The sequence below is a fragment of the Brachycentrus maculatus genome, unplaced genomic scaffold (genome assembly GCF_059751285.1).
Source record: "Brachycentrus maculatus isolate JH-2025_06_01 unplaced genomic scaffold, ASM5975128v1 h1tg000261l, whole genome shotgun sequence".
NCBI classification, from domain to species: domain Eukaryota; kingdom Metazoa; phylum Arthropoda; class Insecta; order Trichoptera; family Brachycentridae; genus Brachycentrus; species Brachycentrus maculatus.
The window spans coordinates 503,028-513,721 of record NW_028281012.1 but is presented as its reverse complement, the minus strand read 5'-3'; the positions used below and the strand labels follow the sequence as shown (position 1 = coordinate 513,721).

General features: G+C 34.0%; 1 protein-coding gene across 1 annotated transcript in view; it reads left to right on the top strand.

Annotated features, from left to right (window-relative positions):
- Window positions 1-7,232: 7,232 nt before the first annotated feature.
- The window catches only part of LOC148305788 (ras-GEF domain-containing family member 1B-like), a 136,778-nt gene continuing 133,316 nt past the window's right edge, over window positions 7,233-10,694 (top strand). Inside the window, exon 1 of the mRNA XM_088266085.1 lies at window positions 7,233-7,681. The gene's annotated coding sequence lies outside the window, so the exon portion shown is untranslated. The remainder of the gene's footprint in view (window positions 7,682-10,694) is intronic.

The following is a 10,694-nucleotide window of genomic DNA, read 5'->3' as shown; positions in this document are numbered from 1 at the left end:
CAATGAAAGAACAAGTTACCCCTTCCGCAAACGTGCGTTTTTCGCTGACGTTTTCCGAGAACGTTTTCCTATCTTTCATACCACTTAAGTTTTATATTTTATAACGACTAGTTTCGGAAGTTACAGATTCTTCCTTCTATAGGTTTACATATAAACTATTTTACATTAAAGTTTATATTTATACCTGTACATGAAGCACCTGTAGCTCCGAAACTAGTACTAAAATATAAAACTCAAGTGGTATGCGACAAGTGTTTAATTTTAACTCAATCATGTCATACCACAAAATTAATGCTGAAACAATCAATAACATAACGGGTCACTTTTTCTGGATTCCAAATGCATAAATGTGAATTTGGAAAACTCACAATTTGGAATATTTTGTGCTCGGAACAACTATCGAACGTATGTGGGAACAATATTTTTGTAAAGGTTTTGTGCATTTGAAATTTCGAATGAAGGTGCTATATAGCTTCTTTAGTTTATCGAAACGAATCATTAAGTTATTCATGACTAAACGAACCAAATCGTTTTTTTTGCGATCATTGAGCGGTCCGATTCATGTTCGCTATCAAGCTGTACGCAGCGCGGCGCAAGTGCCTAGCTGTTATTTATATTGAAGCATACGGACGTTTATATAGATAATATATCGATAGCTACTCTAGTTTTAAAATAAGTTTTCAAACAGAAATGAGATTGAAATATATAAATTTTCAGGAACATGCGTGTGTATTAAGTTTTATTATTCATAGTGTCTATTAGTTTCGTATTTGTGTTTTTTGTCGCTAATGATGATTTCGTCTATTTAATAATGTCTTTCTATTTTTGAACAGTGTCCAAAGAGTGAGTACATGAATGGGGTGCCCATTCAGTTGCCCATTTGGGTGTACAGGCACAATTTTCTCGAATTCAGAATTTTAAATTCGGAAAAACGATGTACTCTTTGGCCGATTCATTTGGGAAGCGCCACGGTCGCAAATTTTGGCAAAAAAAATAATTATTCACTTAGTTTTTCTATGATGTTAATTTAAATCGTGAATAAATAACAAAATGTAAAACAACAGAATGCTTAAGTACCAAAATGAGTAGCTATAAAAAAAATATATTGAGAAGTCAAAAGTTTAGTACCTATATAATTGCGCATATCAAATATGGAACATTCCTGCGATAAAAATGCGTTTAAAAGATAACAATTCCTAAAATTATTAATGTTATAAACTATCAACTCTATTTCTGAGGAACAAGAAAAAATCGGAACTAAAATCTACAAATTGATTAAACTTGATTCATAATTACATTGATTCTATATATATGATGTGAATATCTTGTACATAAAATGGATTCACCTTACGCCACCACGATTATTTGTAAACAGATAACGAAGACACAAGACGCGGCGACATACGACAAAGATAGACTGACTTCAGCCTCTTTGATACGCCACAAAAAAAAAAAACGATACGTGCATCGCTGACCACATACACTAAGGACAATATCGAAAGATGAACTGCTTACACTCACCCAGCATGTTTTTTTACGACATTTTTTTATCTCATACTTTATATAACTTATCATATTTATATTAATCTTATAGAACACTGACTCAGTTAAAATCCAATCCCGCATACGCGGGATCGGTGATGCGGGACTACACATCCGGATCCGCGGGATTTGCGGGATTGAAATAAAATGGGATTTGAAAAAACGTGGACGCAAACGTCTTTCTAAATATTGATTCGTCCCAGTCCTGCCCTCATTAATAGGTAATTAAACAACTTTCTTCATGAAATTTATGATTTCGTCTCCCTGTGGCGTATTACTGAACCGATAAAATGATAGGCTTTGTATGAAAGGTCATTATTTTTTAGATTTTGGCATGAGTTGTTTTAAAGATAACTTTGTTGTATTAGAATCACCTGTTAATATAGTTGGGTCTTCATAGAGAAATATCACAGATAGATTAGCATTCTACATTATTTTAAATTCGTTTATTGAAAACATCTGCCTTGTCTGCTACAAAAATTAAAAATTAAAAGCCAACATTTCAAACACGGACTATTTTACAATGCTTGCGAACCAAAAAATCCACAAAACATCAATGCAATCGAAAATGCTACACGACAGCAGTGTCAAGAAGCACGCAGTCCGACATGAGAAATTTTGAGTATTGCGTGCGTAAACAATACAGCATTTTTGTTAATCGAATTATGAAAATCGATTACAAAACCGATTTACACATTTCAATCAATTTATGTGCGGTACGTGCATCCCAATCCGAACGTGTATACTCGTTTGTGTAACAAAATAAGATCGAATTTAAAAAACGAAACATTAAATATTTTATCGTTTCTTCGGAAACACTTACAAAGAAACACATCTTATTAAAAATAAATATGTTTGACAGATGTTATTCATACAGCACTTCATAAATTCATGAACAAAACTAGTTAGAATAAAAATAATGATTTTTGCAATCCCACAAATCCCGCTGATCCGCGGAAATGATTACTTCGATCTTGCTGGATTGAGATATTGATGCGAGATTGGATTCCCTAGTCTCAGTATAAGTAATTCAAATTACTCATTGGTAATACATATTATATATGTACCATTATGTGCGAAATATTTTTGAAAAGAAACGTAAAAACATACGAAAATTTTCTTAGGCGGCAATTCGATAATCCATCATGGATTTTTCTCACGATGTTGGTTTATTAGCTACATATTAATATGAAAAATCACAAGACCATCGGTAACATTCTTATTGAAATCTGTAGAGAAGTAAGGGAGATATGAAGCTTTAATTTTTTTTATATTTGAGAAAAACACCGCTATACGTCATCAAATTTTACGTCATCGGATGTGTTATGGGGCGTATCCCTTTATGTATCTGCTAGAGCTGTAATAGAAGAAGTGTGGATACGTTTCTGTGACGTCATTCGTTGCCAACTTAAGAAAACAACTTATTTACGAAGGCGAATTCTGCAAAAGAAATTGATGAATGAAAATATTGATATAATCAATCGGCTGTTATAAACACCAAACGAGTCTTACACAATCCTTTATAGGTTGAGTATGTTAAATTAGACATTCCTCCCGAATGATAAAACCCCATTGGATGAGAATTGAGAGTAAAATTTCATTACATTTCCATACATGAGAGAGAAGAAAGATATACCGTAGAGACAAGGAGAAAGAAAACTATACTTTCCGACGACGCGGGAGTGCAGCAAAAGAGAGCGGCGTTTACACGACGACAGAATAAGATAGTTTCGTGAATTCGCGAGTTGTCGGACGTTATATATATAAACAGTGATGTACCACGCGTTGTGTAAGTAATATTTATCATTGTGTTTTAGCAATCCCAATGAATCCAGAACGAAATTCGGAACCACAATAGATGCAATTTATTATTGTTATTTCGAACATATCAAATCACGGACAGTTATCTCATATGTTAGTTATCACAAACCTTGCCAATTGAAGCACCAATCAAGGACAGTCATAATGAGAACAAAAATGGGCCGTACTTAGACTGGGCATGCTCATTTTAAAGTCGGGGTAAACATATGGCATATCAATTTAAAGGAAGTGTACTCACAATTTTCAGTTTTCTTTTGATAGATAAATATATATTTTGATCAACAAAATTCTAGTAATTAATGGAGTCGAAGCCTAGTAAACAAATTAAACGAACAACATTAATGGAGGTTACTATAAACATTACAGAAATTGTCAATTGGTTAACCTTTTGTTGAATTTGGTCCACTTGAAATTGGTTTCCTTGATTGCGACGTTGTATCGAAGTATAAAAGATGATTATTGTCTTTCTCTCGGTATTATTGCGATGCTCAAAACTGTCTTTTTTCAAAAAAACTTTATTTTTAAAACAATATGTCTCACATCTTTCACTTATGTTTCGGTGATTCTCTTATAAACTGATAGTTGACAAAAAAGAATTGTATCTAATAATTTAAATCTTATTCCAACTAAATTAGTAATCAAGATATGATCATTAAATAAATAAAACCTTTCTCAACGTGAAGCGCAATACCGGCCGAAGCGCCATTGAGGAAGCGAAAAGTGAAAAACTCCATAGAAGAATCTTTCCTCCATGAACAAAAATTAATTTAGTAATTAAATTTGTAATTATTTTTTTTGCTCTTTAGTCTATGATCGTGATGACAGGTAGCTATATAGTAGGGTAGGTATATACATTGTAATGTTAGTCTCCCCCCCTACGAGCGTGCGTTTTTCGCCAGCGTTTTTCTCTTTTGGAATTCCAAATGTTTGACTCTCACATAAAATCTAAATTATGGATATTTTCAATTCAGAACTAGCGATATACAAGCTTGTAAAGAGTTTTTTATATAGGTTTCGTACATTTGGAATTATGAAAAAAAAAACGTAAAAAACGAAGACAAAAAATACCAATGAAAAAAGCCCGGGCGTAAATACCTTAGATCGGAGTTTATCGAATTGAGAAAATCGAATAACTTATTTGAATAATTAGATAATTCTTTAAGAAATTCATTCCCAATTTTATGTTTTATCAGAAATAAATTGATGAAAACTTAACCACTCATCTTACTGTAAAAATGAGTCACTGAAAATCAATAAGCCACTGAAATGGTATCTCCCAACAAATCGGATTCCCGAGATACAACATGGCTTGATATATGGATTTACTGGATAATAATAACATACGCACTTACACAATCATGAATGTTATTATTAGCAATGGTATGAGTGCACATTATCAAAACAAATCAAATTGAAAACGTTCCTATAATTAACAATGATTTAAAGACAGGTGGAGTAAAATGCATTTTTTCAAGATAATTTATATAATATAAATAAAATTTCAAATAAATAAAATTCAGTTTTATCTTTAACACTAAGAATAAAAGGAAAATATGAAACGAATTTAATTATTAATTGAGAAAATAATGTTGAAATGTTCACATAAACAAATAACAGTTCAAATTAAATTCGTATTACTTAATGTCGGGTTTAAACTTCGAAAAAAATAGGCGCCCAAATGATTCCTCAACTTCGAGTGTGGACCTGTGCTTTTGGAGGGCAAATGTCAGATCCATTGTCGTTTGTTTGGCATGTCAAATATACTTCAAATTACAAATGAATCGATTGAATTGAACAATGATATTAAATGAAGTGCATATATTTGTTCTAAAACAATCATTGAATCACATATCTTCGGTTTCATGTGAATACATATATGTAAATTGCTGTAATTTTGGCGACTCAAAGGATTAGACACACTCAATAACCCGTGAAAATAACACTTTGACGTTGCGTTCTTTTGCGGACGTAATTTCGTACCCATAAATACGAGTTTGCATTAAAAATTACAGTAACTTTCCTTCAATATTAACACAAATATGTACAATAAACAGCCCAATCATAACCTCCAATCGGCGAGCATGTATACCGCGAAATAGAGGCGGGTTCAGTCAGGAAATTCAGGGTAGCCAATAAAAAAAGCCTACCAACGAATCTGTACAAAAACAAACTTTTTGCTCCCTCTAATATTAACCCTCTGTTTACCAAGCGGGTCCAACGAACCTGTTCCGAAGTTAATGTTGAGTTTCATGAAATTCTTAATATTGTCATTTTGAAAGGTTTGCTGTAAGTCACTTGTTTATTTTAAGATTTGAGATATATTGGTATTTAATTAGTAAGATTTAAATTAAAAATGGATAGATTTTACCACCAAGTGGCTGCCGAATCAATTAATGAAATTGTTTGTTTTAAATTGTTTTCCTAGTTTTTAATGAAAGTTATGTTTTTAGACCTGTCTTTTTTTAATAAAAACTTTCTAGCACTAATTACCGAGCGGGTCCACTGGACCCATATGTTTACGTAAAGCACGTATCGCATTTAGGGAATTTCCAGACTTTTTGATAAGAGGGGAGGGAATACAGATACAAAAATGAAGAAATATCACTACTGTGGAGTGTGCAAGGTGGTAGGAAAATATTCCATGAAATAACGAGCCATGGAAGATTTCAAAATATATTGCGAGTACTAAGATTCAACAATGCGGTTGAATGAAGGATAGCCAGAACTTCCGACAAGCTACGATAAATTTGCAAATGTTTTGAATGAGTGTAAATGATGGATAAATTTCAGATTGGAATGTTAACGAACAACTTGTCACTTTTCGAAGATGTCCATTTAGACAGTACATTCTGTCAAATCACGGAAGCTAGAAATATATATACGCTGGGAAAGAAGTAGCTTGAGAAAAAAAATCAAAGCAAAAATGCACAATAGAATGATTGGTAAGATACATTGAGAATTCATGATGAAATATTTCTTTTCAATTTTTCATTTCATATTCACTTGCTACTTATTTATTATTTAAAAAGCTAACCATGACAGGAACGATATCTAAAATCAAACCAGAGCAACCTAGTGTCTTAATTAACTCAAAAAATCGTGAAAATTATTCCACAATGTTTGGTTTACAAAATAATAAAATAAATTTTTCGTACTTTCCGAAAAGAAGAAAAATTGTGACACTTCTTAGTACCTATCAAAATATTTAAATAACAAACAATGGAACAGAAAAGAAACCTGAGGTGAATCTACATTTCACAAAGGTAGTGTAGACACTATGAATCAGAACTAGACTAAACAGTGTGAAAAGAATGACAAGAGGTTGGCCACCGACTATGTTTTACAATATGACCGATAGAAGTGTTGTGAAAACTTTCATAGTTTGGTTACCAGAAAACTAAACACAAAACTTGTGTTTAAAAAATATGTAAGAGTAGAAATTTCATTATCACATTAGGTAAGGGCTTAGTTGAGGCTCATGCGAAAATAGTCCTCAAGCATTTACCAGCAGAACTAGAATCTCTTAAAAAGAAGAGCCAATGCAGTATTTGTCCAATCAAAAGGGATAGGAAAACTAGAACAATATGTCAGAAATTAATTAAAATAAGGGCCTGTTGGAATCAGAATGGTAGTTATCGATGGTTTTTGTTTGTGGTAGACCGAGGGTTAAATCTCTTCGGGCTGTGTAGTGTTTGTTGAGAAATGGTATTTTTCACCCAAGACGGTTGAAAAGAGATAACGTATATTTTGTAGTGCGCCATCTTTGTCTTCAACGATTCACAAAAACATTTCACTATCAAAACTCTAACTTTAAAGCTTACGATCTATTCATTGGTTTGATGTTTGTACATACTATATTATGTATGTTTGCTGTTTTCGTACAATCGGTTAGTAGGTAGCGCGGATCGTAAAATTACACGAAACTGTCATCTGGCGCTAGCCTAGAGATTTATTCAAGTTATTTAAACGTAAAAGTTGTCCGTATAAAACTCTGGACTGTGTTTTGTACGTAGTGAAACATTGCAAGATACTTTTAATAAATAAAAGTCCACGTTCGCGCTAAAAAACTTTTTTGTGTTTGAGTCTCACCGTCTTTTTAGCCAAACACCTCTCCAGGTGGAGCTAACTTAACCAAGAAAATGATTTATTTTATGTGTTGTGATGTCTATTCATGGGTTCTTCTTTTAAAGCGCGAATGTTTGTTTTGTTTTAAGTGCTTTGTATTTACTTCGTAATCAAATTCGAGAATGAAAACTTCGCGAGCGGTTCGAGAATTGTGTCTACTTTGCTTGTAAACAAAACTAGGTTCATGCTTCAGGTGAGATCAATTTACGATTTAATCCATTTTTTTAAATCATTGGTTTACGGTTGCGGGAATCTGTAGTAAACTGTTATAAAAATTACTAATGTATCAATATACATGTTTCAGCTAATAACTTTAAAAGGTAAATTGAGAGCGTATAGTTTTTCGTGCATTCTTCCACTATAGAGTATAAAATGCACAACCAACGGCTACGTCAATTTGGCGTAAGAGATGCGTTTGTAATGCTTATTTATACTAAATAATTTATTGCAACTAAGAAATATTGAACTATTTAATAAAAATAGTTATTGCAGGTAACGCGTAACCGAGCTATCGAAACATCCGTTAAATTTTTGGAGCATAACAAAAACCCAGTTCGATTTATTGTTGTTACTTTCTCCACGCTTTCCAAATGAATTTGAGTAGGTACTAACAGAAAAGAAGTACCTAAAAAACTTCTCGTAAATTATTTTGATTAATTACTTGCAAAAATACACATCAATGATGTTTGAAACATAATACATGTTGCATGAATTAGGTACCTACTTCTTTACGTACCTAAATAGTTTTCATTCTGGGCAAATGATTGGACTCCGCGAAATTTTTATTAGTACCTACTTCAAAAAAATGATATACGAGAATCGTTTCCACTGCAATATGTTTAAAACCTTTATCCGAGAAACTTGTGCGTATTTATTTTTTTCAACGTGATAAATGCTTTTGACTTGTTTTGAAAAATAAACAAAAAGACCCTCATGATTGAACGAATATCAATGTGGTATTTAAATATTCCCCTAAGGGACGATTTCCATAATCGTACCATTTTTACCTGATATTCGGTGAAACATTTTGGGTTTCGAATACGTACCAATTACATTTCAGTTTTTCGTTAACACCTAGCGCCATTGACTTTTTATGACAATAAGGTACGAAGCGTCAGCCTCCGGTGGCCGTCGAGACATAATTGACCCTTTGCACTCGAGACTTTTTTTTGTGTGACATAATACCAGTAACTCGAGTGTACTTTTTTGCAAATTTGCACAAAAATAGTTGATTTTAGAAAAAAAAAATACAAAAAACCCGGAAATTGGTATTATGCAAATTGACAATAAAACCAATCGATAAGTGTATAAAAAGGTTTATTTAATAAAAATAAAGACAATTGGTTTCTATTTTAAAATTTTATAGTTTTTCAATGTACGATATCTAACAAAAAAATCGCCCAAAAGCATTCTAGGTTGCCCAAGACAAGTGTCACAAAACTCATAAGTCTTTGCCAATTTTTGTCCCTTCGTAAGCAAACCAGTCTCATTTTGATCCTATACGCAAAACATGTAAGTAGTTTGACATCCAGGCGGACCTCGGTGTAAGAAGTAAACGGCCTACTTTTTTTTGCGAAGGGAGAGAAAATCTCCATAGACACCTGGCAGCCCGTACTGCCAGGTAGTGCCAGATTTTTACTGGCTAAAAACTCCCCCCTCTCGCAGTGGCGTAACCCAGCGGATCTCAATGATGAATATACTTCGCTGGGTTGCCAGTCTGTGAGGTATTCTCCCTCGCCTCTTTCGACTTGGGCACTACGGTCTGCCCGGCCCGGTCAGTGACAGGCGTCCCTAAAGCTGCCTACTACCGGCCTACTTGGAATCTGCCGAAAGTCCCCTACCAACTGATCTACTAAAGTTTTCACAAACTTTAGGTGACTTAATGCCAGCAAGGACTTTGAGCAACTGGCGGAACATAATTGTACCTCCGTTAGTACGTATCCCGGCCTTTCATTATTTAAACAACATAACGGTACATAGTGGCGACATATAGTCGCCATCCGATTTACTGGGCAATTTACCATGTTGACATACTGTCGCCATTCGAGTGCAAAGGGTTGAAATGCCTTGTGTCGGCCACCGGTGGCTGACACTGACGTCAATGTATTAAACGAAGTTAATTTTTAAGAGTATTTTTATTTAAAGTCCTAAAGGAAGAAAATAATCCGAGGGGGTGAAATGTGGCCAAAAGGTTGCATGAGGAAGCAATTTGAACTTCAACTAATTGGTGTTGACCTTCGCGACAGCGGACGTGTGAACTAGCGCATTGTCTTGACTCAGCAACAATTTCTTTTTCGCTAATTTCACCCGTTTCTTTTTGGCTATCATCACCCAAATGCTGCAATAAGTGTGCATAATACTTGTCGATTGTTTTTTTATTTTTGAAGATAACAAATAAACGTTATCCCACAAGCTTCCCTAAAAACGACTCCATAACCTTGGCATTGGATGGAATTGTCTTCGCTTTCTTTGGAGCCGATTCTCCTATAACAGTCCAACGTTTTGACTGCTTCTTCTGCGTCTGCGTCTCAGATGTTAAGCAATGCTGTAAATCATCGCTAAACACTCCATTGAAACATCCTTAAGACGGTGTTTTTTCCCCATTATGAGCAAGCTTCATCTCGCGCGCAGTTGTCTCTTGTTCAAATTTTCTGTCAGTATGCAATGCAAAGGAATTTTTGTAATGCCAAATATGTCTGCTAGCTCGCACACTTTCAGTTAACAGCCATTCAATCTTACCTTTTCGCTAATTTTCTTAACCATTTCTGGCATAGTCACCTTTTTTGGTCGACCACTGCGATATTCCTCATGGAAGTTAGTAAGGGCTCATTTAAACTCTGCTACCCAATATTTTACTGTTGCAAGCGGATGAGCTATCTCCTCCACATTATAATTTAGCTCGGCTTTGATATTAATGGGACCGAGACCGAAATAAAAAAAATATTGTGTCGCATAGAGATGGACAATGTTTGCCATGTTTACAAATTTCTGTCTTTAGTATTGATGGCTTTGAAACAAAAACTAAACAATGCAGTGTACTCAAACCTTAAATTTACGTATTTTAAAGTTGATGCTTTCGACCATAGTATATTTTCAAATAAAAACCGCCAGATCAAGTACTTCTAGAACTACCCTCGTATTTGATTCACGATGTTGAATGAGAGCGAGTTAATACTGGTTCACTCAGTCCTAGTAATAATCTCGAG